Below are 10,425 nucleotides of genomic sequence, written 5' to 3' on the forward strand. Positions count from 1 at the left end.
CTGTTTTTGTCAAAAAAGAAACTTCATGGGGATCTTTTTTGTAAATTAAAAAATTGGAGGGACTAAATTTTCTAAAATATAAAACCTTTGTTGCAGTAACTAAATCTATCAAAATGTAAAGCTTTTGTGACAAAAATCTAAAAGTGAAAAACTATATTGTTGAGAAGTTTTGTTTTAATATAGACAAAACTGCAAAAATGGTCTATGTTGTATGTATTTTTTCGGGTTTTGTTCAAAACTTGGATTTTTTTGGATTGATAGTCCTTTTGAGTAAGTTTCATGACGTAGTTTGTCCCTAAAAATATTGAAATGACTGTAATAACCTTTGGGTATTTATGTCCTATTTTTCTTTCATTTTTTAAAAATCTAATACTTATTTTTTATTTTATTAATTAAAAAATAAGGACTCACATATCTCTCTCTCTCTCTCTCTCTCTCTCTCTCTTTGTCTTTGATAAACACCCAAGAACATCTTCATGAACTCAAGAACATCTTTCGCCACCACCACAGTCTGCCACCACTACCGTCTACCACCTCCATCTCCACTTAAATTTCTTTTACCACTTCATCTCTGCCTAAAAATCATCCAGAAACAAAAACCATACACAAACACAAAACAAACACACTCATAAATCTGGTCATATTTATGTTTTCACTATCAGGAATGCAAAATCGATTTTTGAATCTCGTTGGAACACCCACATACAAATTGATTTATGGGATGAACACCTACACACATATATTAATTTCTAGAAATGAAAACACACACACATACACGCAGTTAAATTGATTTTCTAGGATGAACACAAAACATACAAATCGATTTACAAAATAAACACCCATACTCATGGATCTGAAATCATTTTCGGGACTAAAGGAACCAGAAATCAAATATGAAATTAATTGATCCTATGATGTTCGATGACTAAATCCTAATGCTAATGTCTGATGACTGACTCCTAGCGCATTCTTTAGGGAAAGAAGAGGGAAATGGTCCATCTGCATCTGCATCACCTCGCTTTAAATCCTTAGCTTTACAAACAAGACGAAACATAACACCCTTTCATCTTTTAAAACCCTCTCTACTTCTCGAGTCTCGACTCATATTTCACGCACTCTTAGATCCGATTATGTATCTCAGATCCGATCAGATGCCAAATGTTTAGATAAAGATATTGTATTCTATTTTATAATGAATTTTCAACAGAAACCGATTACATGAGAGGACATCGATCAAAAAGCAAGTCATGGATTTGTTCAGTTAAGGTGTTGATGTTTAGTCGTTGACCAAAAAGTAACATAAAAAACGACCACCTCGCAATAGTTTTACTTCCAGAAAAGTCAAATCATGAAGATTATTTGTATCTTTTTCGATTTTGGTTCTCAAGGATTAAAAAACAAACTATTCTCCAAATAACAAATGAAAAAAATAGAGATTCAGATGAGGTGTAACAATGTGAAGGGGATGAGTTCAGGTGTGCATTAGAGGTGGGTGGTGAAGGGGATGAGTTCATGTAAGCTTTGGAGAGAAATAAGGACGAGTTGTGTTGAATCTGAACCCAATATCGTCATTTAGTCCATCCCTAAATCTTCATCTAGTTCATCAGTGTGGGTGTGTATGTGTTGAATCAGGAAGAAGGGGGGGGGGGAGAGAGAGAGAGAGAGAGAGAGAGAGAGAGAGAGTGTGTGTGTGTGTGTGTAACACCCTATTTCGAGTCGTTTCATAATTCGGGGTTGTGACCCGAAGATCAAGTATCTTAGGGCTTCAGGCTTGATGAACCCGCTTGTTGAGGAGGGTGTTGTGGCTGCCTTGGCTGAAAGTTCTGTGGTGGAAAAGGTGGTCTCTGTTGGTATTGATTTGGTTGACTTGGTTGATAACTTCCCTGTTGATTTCCTCCCCAACCTTGATTATTGTTCCATCTTTGATCACCTCGTGGCTGCTCATATCCCCTTTGGTTTAAACCAGAATAACCTCCCATAACTTTCGCTTCTTCATAATCCTCATCTTGAAGTTGAGGGCACATGTCGGTTGGGTGCCCCACTTGAGTACAAATACCGCAAGGGCGGGGTGTGGGTTGCACACCTTTTTCTTTGGCTAGCATCATTACAACTTTTGTAAGCTCGGACAATTGAGCTTCAATTTGAGGAGTTTGGACCTCCTTTACACCTCGGGGTGCATCAGTGTACCATTCTTCATCATGGCTTGAATGTTTAGAATCTTCAGCCATGTTCTTGATTAGATTGCGGATTTCGGTTGGAGTCTTATCGGGTAAAGAGCCGCCACTAGAAGCATTAAGAAGTCTTCTCTCCATTGGAGTCATGCCTTCAATGAAATATTGGAGAAGCTGATACTCGGTAATTCCATGTTTGGGACAGCGGGCACAAAGTTTCTTGAATCTCTCCCAATATGTGTGGAAAGCTTCTCTCTTGTGTTGCTTAATTCCAATGATTTCCCTCCGTAGGGCTGAAGCTTTCATCTCCGAAAAATATTTGTCCAAAAACAACCTCGCAAGATCTACCCAAGTAGTTACCGTCTCCGGTGGGAGGTCATAAAGCCAGTCTTTGGCTGCATCTTGCACCGCAAATGGGAATGCCCTAAGCTTGATTTGATCCTCCGTGACATTGTGTGGTTTCATACCCACACATACTACATGGAACTCGGTGAGGAACTTGTGAGGATCTTCATTCTCCAATCCTCTAAAAGTTGGGAGTAAGTGGATAAGCCCGGATTTTAGTTCAAGGTTTGTGGCAGCTGGATATGTGATACAAAGAGGTTGTTGAGTAATCTCTTGTCTTGACCATTGGCGGAGGGTTTGTTCGGGTGGTGGGTTTGGAGGTGGGTTTTCTCCATGGTTATCCCCCATGGCGTGAGAAGTAGTTGAAGTTTCGGTGGGTGTAGTGTTTGGGATATTATGAACAGGTGAAAAGGGTGGAGTGGTATTTATGGGTGAGGATGGTTGTGGTGAGAGTGATGGGCTTTCTGTTTCTGAGGCTGATACACTTAAGAGGGGTATGTCCTCCCAAATGTTGATGACCGGGGGAGTAGATGACGAAGAAGTCCCGGAACCCGATTGCTTCTTACGGAGCTTGGCTTGCTTCCTTAGCTTCTTTGCAGTCTTCTCTATCTCCGAGTCAATTGGCAATGGCGTACCTGTACGAAAAGATCTTGGCATAAAACAATTAGTAACACCGTGTCCCCGGCAACGGCGCCAATTTGTTAGGTGTGTCAAACCCAACAAATAAAGGGGTACAAATGACTCCAAGTACACTAGAAAAATAGTACAAGGCAAGTAGGGTCGATCCACAGAGACACGGGATAATTAGTATATACCTCTTTGCATAAGGTATTTGTTCACAAAAGATTAAATAGGGGGGGGGGGTTGAGTGTAATGATGTAGTAAACCAATTTAGAACACGAGTAAACAACTAAACTAATGAATTAAGTTCAGATTTTGTAAGGACTCCAACTCCATGTATGACAATCCAGCAATGTGAATCAAAGATGACAAGACATTTGTTTCATTCTATCTAAGTTGGTACTTGAAAGTGTTAACAAGCTCTAACACTTTCCATTCACCACATTAATCAATCAAAACAAGCTCTTTGATTAATCCTAACCTTATTAACCTAATCTAAACAAGCTCTTAGAAGTAGATTAAAAGATTGCATTAAGCTTATTGTGAATGTTCCCAACAACACCCAATACTCCTCACAAGCTCGGGAGCGTAAGAATGTGTGAAAAGATTTACACTAAATTCATTCATAAGAAATCAATTTAATGCTTGTTACTTAGTTCAATTCACAAAACAATTACGGATTTTGCAAAATGAATAACTTGAATGACCTAACCCCAATTCAAATGGCCAATAAGAATCATTATTAAAATCAAACATTCGATTGAAGTAAAATCAATTTCACTAGATAGAAATTAAACACAAACATCAGGTCATATGATTTGATTCACAACCAAAAAGTCAAAACATGAAATTGGAGAAGTTAGGGTTCTAGCCACACATGGCTAGAACAAGATCACAAGTCTAAAAGATGAAATTAAGTGTAATTACAACTTACAAAAACGAGAATTAATGTTTCCAAATGATTAACGGACAAACCCTTGCTAAAACCCTTGAATTCTTCTCTCCAAAAGTGCTCTGGTATGTTGTGTGTTTCTAAAAATGGCCCTCAACCCGTAATATGAAAGATAGGAAAAACTGCCAAAAGTTGGTTTTTGGGTCGAACACGGCCCGTGTTAAAATAGGCTAAACTGACACGGGTCGTGTTCAGCAGCCAACACGCCCCGTGTTGATTTGCACTAAACTGACATGCCCCGTGTTCAACATGGTCAACAGCTCCCATTTTGGTCAAACACGCCCCGTGCCCACTTTTCAGTGTAAATTCAACACGCCCCGTGTACCTCTCTAACTCCAATTCCAAACTTGATTTTTCCAACTTTTTCGTTCTTCGCTCGATCATCCCGAAATCTTCACCAATGCTTCCCGGCACTTCCCAAAGCGCGTTCCAACCTCCGGTTTACCTGAAAAAGACATAAAAGTGTGCAAATAAGGTTGTTCTAGAGACTAACATGAATATGATGAAATGCAAGAAAAAGGAAGAACAATTGTGCTAAATAGATGCATGAAATGGGACTAAAAGGTGTGCAAAAAGGTGCACAAATAGCACCTAACAAAATGTTTTAAGATTAAATGGTCCTATTTAAGATTTTGTAGTTGTAATTTGAATAAACACTTAAAATTTAAATTGGAAAATTTGGGTTGAAATTTAGGGTGTTACAGAGAGAGGCTCTTCTTATTTTTTTAATTAATAAAATAAAAAATAAGTACTAGATTAAATAAAATAAAATAAAGTAAAAATGTAAAATAAATATCCCAAGCTTATTGCAGTCATTTCAATATCTGGATGGACTAAATACGCAATGAAACCAGCTTACAATGACCACCATTAAAAAAAATCAAGGTTTGGACCAAACCCAAAAAAATGCATACCACAGGGACCATTTTTGCAGTTTTTTCTTTAATATATATAATAATATTCTAATAAAAATGAGAATAATAACAATAACAATGATGATGATGATGATGATGATGATGATGATGATGATGATAAAAGCCATAAATTTTTTTTGGGATACAAGTGTGCAACTAGGAATTATAAGAGTATATAGAAACAACCTTTTTTATTGTAAATTATATATATATATATATATATATATATATATATATATATATATATATATATATATATATATATATATATAAGAAGCTAAATAATTAATGAATAATAAGAAACAAGTGTAGCCTATGGAAAATCAAATGTTATTATATATGTTATGTTGTATAAATAATAATTATAGTTCTAAAATTTGTAATTGTTATTATCGAAGGCCAGTTTGTTTCATATTAGTAGTCCTAAGATGAAAAATGATTGTTTGATATTTTTAAATCGGACAATGACTTATAAGGTAATATAGTTAAGGTTTTGTTTGCATTTAGTCATTTAATTTCTTTTGTTTATATGTTATCATTGAACATGTTTTGATTTATCATATTACATTCTTATGACATGGTATAAATAACATACTTTAGGTTTTTATTCCCATTTAGTCTCATAAGTTTTTTTGTCCATATATTACCAATGAACTTATTTGGACTGTTCATATTAGGGGGTGAGCATTTGATCTTGTGGATCGGACCGGACCGTTTTTTTGGATCCCCGGGCAGGTTCTCGGTTTTAGGATTTGAGCAAAACCGGTCCAGTTTTTTTACCGGTTCTGGGTAAAGTTTTTTTGTATTCGATAAGTTACAATCATTTAATGTGTAATTTAGAGTTCGTAGATGATTTTTGAATATAATTTTGTTGTTTTTGGTGTTATATTCGATGAGTTACAATCCTTCAAAGATGAGATATCAAAGTTGAAATATTTCAGCTTTTCAACAAGAAATTTAAACTTTTGTATTTTGTGAAATTTTTAAACATGCATATCTCATTCGTTTTAAGTCGGATTGACATGCAACCTTTTCTAATGTGTAATTTAGAGTTAGTAGATGATTTTAGACTATAATTTTGTTGTTTTTGGTGTTATATTCGATGAGTTACAATCCTTTAAAGATGAAATATCAAAGTTGAAATATTTCAAATTTTCAGCAAGAAATTTTTAAACTTTTGTATTCGGTGAAATTTTTTAAACAAACATATCACATTCTTTTTAAGTCGGATTGACATGCGGTTTCTTACAACGTATAATTTAGAGCTTGTAGATGATTTTAGACTATAATTTTATTGTTTTTGGTGTTATATTCGATGAATTACAATCTTTCAATGATGAGATATCAAAGCTGAAATATTTCAGCTTTACAATAAAAAATTTAAACTTTTGTATTCTGTGAAATTCTTTAAACAAACATATCTCATTCGTTTTAAGTCGGATTGACATGCGGTTTTGTCCAACGTGTAATTTAGAGTTTGTAGATGATTTTAGACTATAATTGTTTTATTTTCGGTGTTATATTCGATGAGTTACAATCCTTCAAAGATGAGATATCAAAGCTGAAATATTTCAGTTTTTCAACAAAAAATTTAAACTTTTGTATTTTGTGAAATTCTTTAAACAAACATATCTTATTTGTTTTAATTCGAATTGACATGTATTTTCTTTCCAACGTGTAATTTAGAGTTTGTAGATGAGTTTAGACTATAATTTTGTTGTTTGTGGTGTTATATTCAATGAGTTACAATCCTTCAAACAAATGGTATAAAGTATAATCAATCAAAGTTTAACCGGTCTAAAGGGCATAAGAAACGGAAACATATTCATTTTTACGAGTTCTACCGTATCAAACCCAAAATAGTATTTCTTTTAACGGGTTGTAACGTATCAAACCCAACAACATGTTCGTTTTAACGAGTTGTATCAAACCTAAAAACGCGTTTTAACAAGTTGTACTGTATGCATGTAAAGTTGTACCGGTCCAAACAGGTCCAAGAACCAGAAAACCCGGACATGGACCTGGACCCGGTAAGTCTCATCCGGTCCGGTCCACGGTCCACAATATTCTCTGAAACCGGTTCGGTCTAGTTCAGTCCGGTCCTGTCCAAATGCTTACCCTAGTTCATATTATATCATTATAAACTTGTTTGGACTGTTCACATTACATCCTTATGACCCGACAGCTTTGACCATATTCTATGTTGCCATTGAACCATATTTCGACTACTTTGAACAAAAGGTGTTTTAGTTTGAATCCAATCCTATTAAGTCTTTCATCTTGTTTAAACTATCATAACTTCTTCGTTTGAAGTTGGAATGTCATGATTTTGTCAACACGTAATTTGTTATGTGTATTTCATTTAAGCTATATATACACCTTATTTGGTTACATATTTGTTGAGTTATAAGTCCCAGAACATAGGATATCAAAGCTGAATATATGTTGTTCAACATTGAGTTTAATGTTTGTACATCATTTAAGATTATATAAACACCTTATTTTTTTATATATTAAGTTAAAATGTTGGTTGATTTGATATTATTCTAATCATTCGGGATTAAAAGCAATAGCTAGTTGTACCAATTGCATAAGAACGTGTATCGGTTCCAATCGAGTATTTGACTAAAAACTAGGACTGACATCGATGTAATCTAATCGGCCCAGTTATCAGTTCTTATTATTGGTGTAAACTGGTTCTGGTTCCAAACCGAGTTCAGAACAGTTCGGACCGGTTGCTCACCCTATTTCCAACTAAGCATAATTGACTTGGTCGGCCTTTATCTGATCAAGTACCTAATACTATGCGGGCTCATCAAATAGCAAGACCAGACCCAAAAAGATCAGACTATTTTGCTAGTGATGTGATAAAACTATTGTAGAAACGGTTAATGATTTATAAGGGTAAAATAGTTTAGGTTTTTGTTCAGAGTTAGTCCTTTGTATTTTTGTTTACCCATATATTAGCATTGAGTTTGTTTGGACTGTTTACATTACATCTTCATGACCTGCTAAAACCTATACTAAACGGTCATAAGAATCTAATTTGAACAGTAAAAACAAGTTCAATTGTAATATGTGGACACAAAATATAACTTAAAGGCTGAAATATGAATAAAATCTAAACTATGTTACCCTTATAAGTCATTATCCCTTTTTAAATTTATCCTAGACATGACACTAAAGATTTTTATAATTAGTTGGAAACAAAAAAGTTTAGTAAAAGCATTTCTTGAAATATTATGACTAATTTGGATGATCAGATTGCTAATCAATTATTTTCAAATGTTGTAAATAAAATTTATATAAAAAATATTATGTTGTATTTGGATTTTATTATGTTTCCATGGATTTGAAAGGATTTACGTTTAATTTAATTTGAATTTTTTTATGATATTTTGCATTTTTCTAAAATTAGTTACCAAGTTGGTGTAGATATTTTATAAAATATAACATTTCATATATCATAAAATAGTTCAAAAGGTCAAAAAAACCATTCTTATCGTTCGATATATTCATAAGCCTAGCCAAACATGTTTTCACTCGGATACAGATTCATTCATAGATTTGCCAAACAACTCTTCATAAGTTTTCTTAACTACAAAGATAAGTTTTCTTTATCATGTGTTTGGTAAACAAAGTGTGATTCTAATGAAATGAACGAATAATAAAAAGAAGTTGTCGGGATTAAAAACGCCAGACGTGTTTTCCATATGTTACGCATGTTTTACGAAACGTTTCAACTTTTTGTCGTTGAAAATTTATATGTAAAATAATAGTGTTTATAACATGGGGCATTGAATTTATTCTTGTAAATATGCTTTATTTAGTATTTGTAAATCAATGAATGATGTTGCAAATTCGTAATTTTGTGACATTGAATCTATTCTTGTAAATATTAGGAAAATGATATTCTTTCCTCTTCCATGATAAACTTAATATTATCTAGCATATAATGTTATAAGGCGTTGTTAGATGTTTAAGTTACATTTCAATGTATTTTTAGTATAAGATCACAAGTAGTAGTGGTTTTAGAATTGTTATTTCCAAATAAGGTTAGTTGTTTGTTACTTGTTATCACAGTATTGGATAATAATCTTGAAATTATTCGACGAATAAATTTTTGTATAAAAAACCATTAATCATTAATTTGAGTATATTTATTATTCAAGCAATACAAAAAATGTGTCTCAGATATTTAGCAAATAGTCGATACACTTAACTTTTTTATTTTCTAAGGAATGATGGATTTTTTTCATTTCGTTTTTCTAATACAAGCATTTATTTACAACAAAAGCTAAAGCTACGAAGGTCCTAAAATCAAATCATTGTCTAATAATATAAGGGGTTTATTACAACAATAATAAAAAAATCAAATATGAATAATATTAAAGGAGTTAAACATTTTTCTTGCTAGTTTAATAAAATTTCGCCGTTCAAAGAAAAAGGAGTTAAACATTTCACTATCCAATAATACAAGGGCAATGTAGAAAATAGTCTAAAAATGGTGTATCGATTAGGGGCAGCTTTTGCTAAAGCGTAATCCTATGCCCAAAATAAGTAAACATTAAAGTTTGGGTTAATGTTATTATGTCGATATTTATCTTTTTATTTTCTAAATATTCTATGTCATTAAATTTGTTGTTGTTATCTTTGATTATTTGATTATATCATTTTATTCGGTTTAGCTATTATCAAAATGACTTGACATTCTACGTGGCAGATTGGCTCACCGTAACGTCTATGTGTTCATATACATAATATTTTACTTTTAGCGGATTAAACGGTTATTTCTTTTAAATCCCAAAGTTAATGATTATCTTAAAATATGAGCTCACGCTGTATTATTGTTGAATTACTTAGAAAAAATTGATAATCAGTTAAGCTTGGATCCATCGATAATGATCAACTACTAATAGTGTATGATTATCGAGTGTTAGATATAAGTCTCCTATCCTTATTTAATAATACTACAAATATTCTGAAAATAGTGATATAAGTAGGTATTATATATATATTACGTGTTAAAATTTCAATAAAACTATATTTGATTTTATGTTTTTTTTATAAATAATTTCGATAAATACATACAATGTCCTAGAAAAGCTTTTAACTTATCACCGAGCAAAAAGAAAAACTTGAACTTAAGCTTTGTGTAAAGTTAAAATGTTTCAATTATAACAACTAAAAAACAAAGTGTTTTCCCGTTGCACAAAGAGTACAAGCAAAACGGATTGTTTGCTATTACGCTTGGAGGAGTGGATGCGGTTTCACTGTATAAAAATCACGGCGGTCAAAGGGAACACCATCCCATGACCACAGTTTTGAGTGCGGTTTTACCACACACGGTAGTAGATGACCACATTCAAGTCTCACCCATTTTCTCCTTTTTCCCAGTTTTCAAATGTCAAATTTTGATTTT

This window comes from Lactuca virosa, chromosome 3 (genome assembly GCF_052849685.1).
Source record: "Lactuca virosa cultivar CGN04683 chromosome 3, Lactuca_virosa_CGN04683_v6, whole genome shotgun sequence".
NCBI lineage: Eukaryota > Viridiplantae > Streptophyta > Magnoliopsida > Asterales > Asteraceae > Lactuca > Lactuca virosa.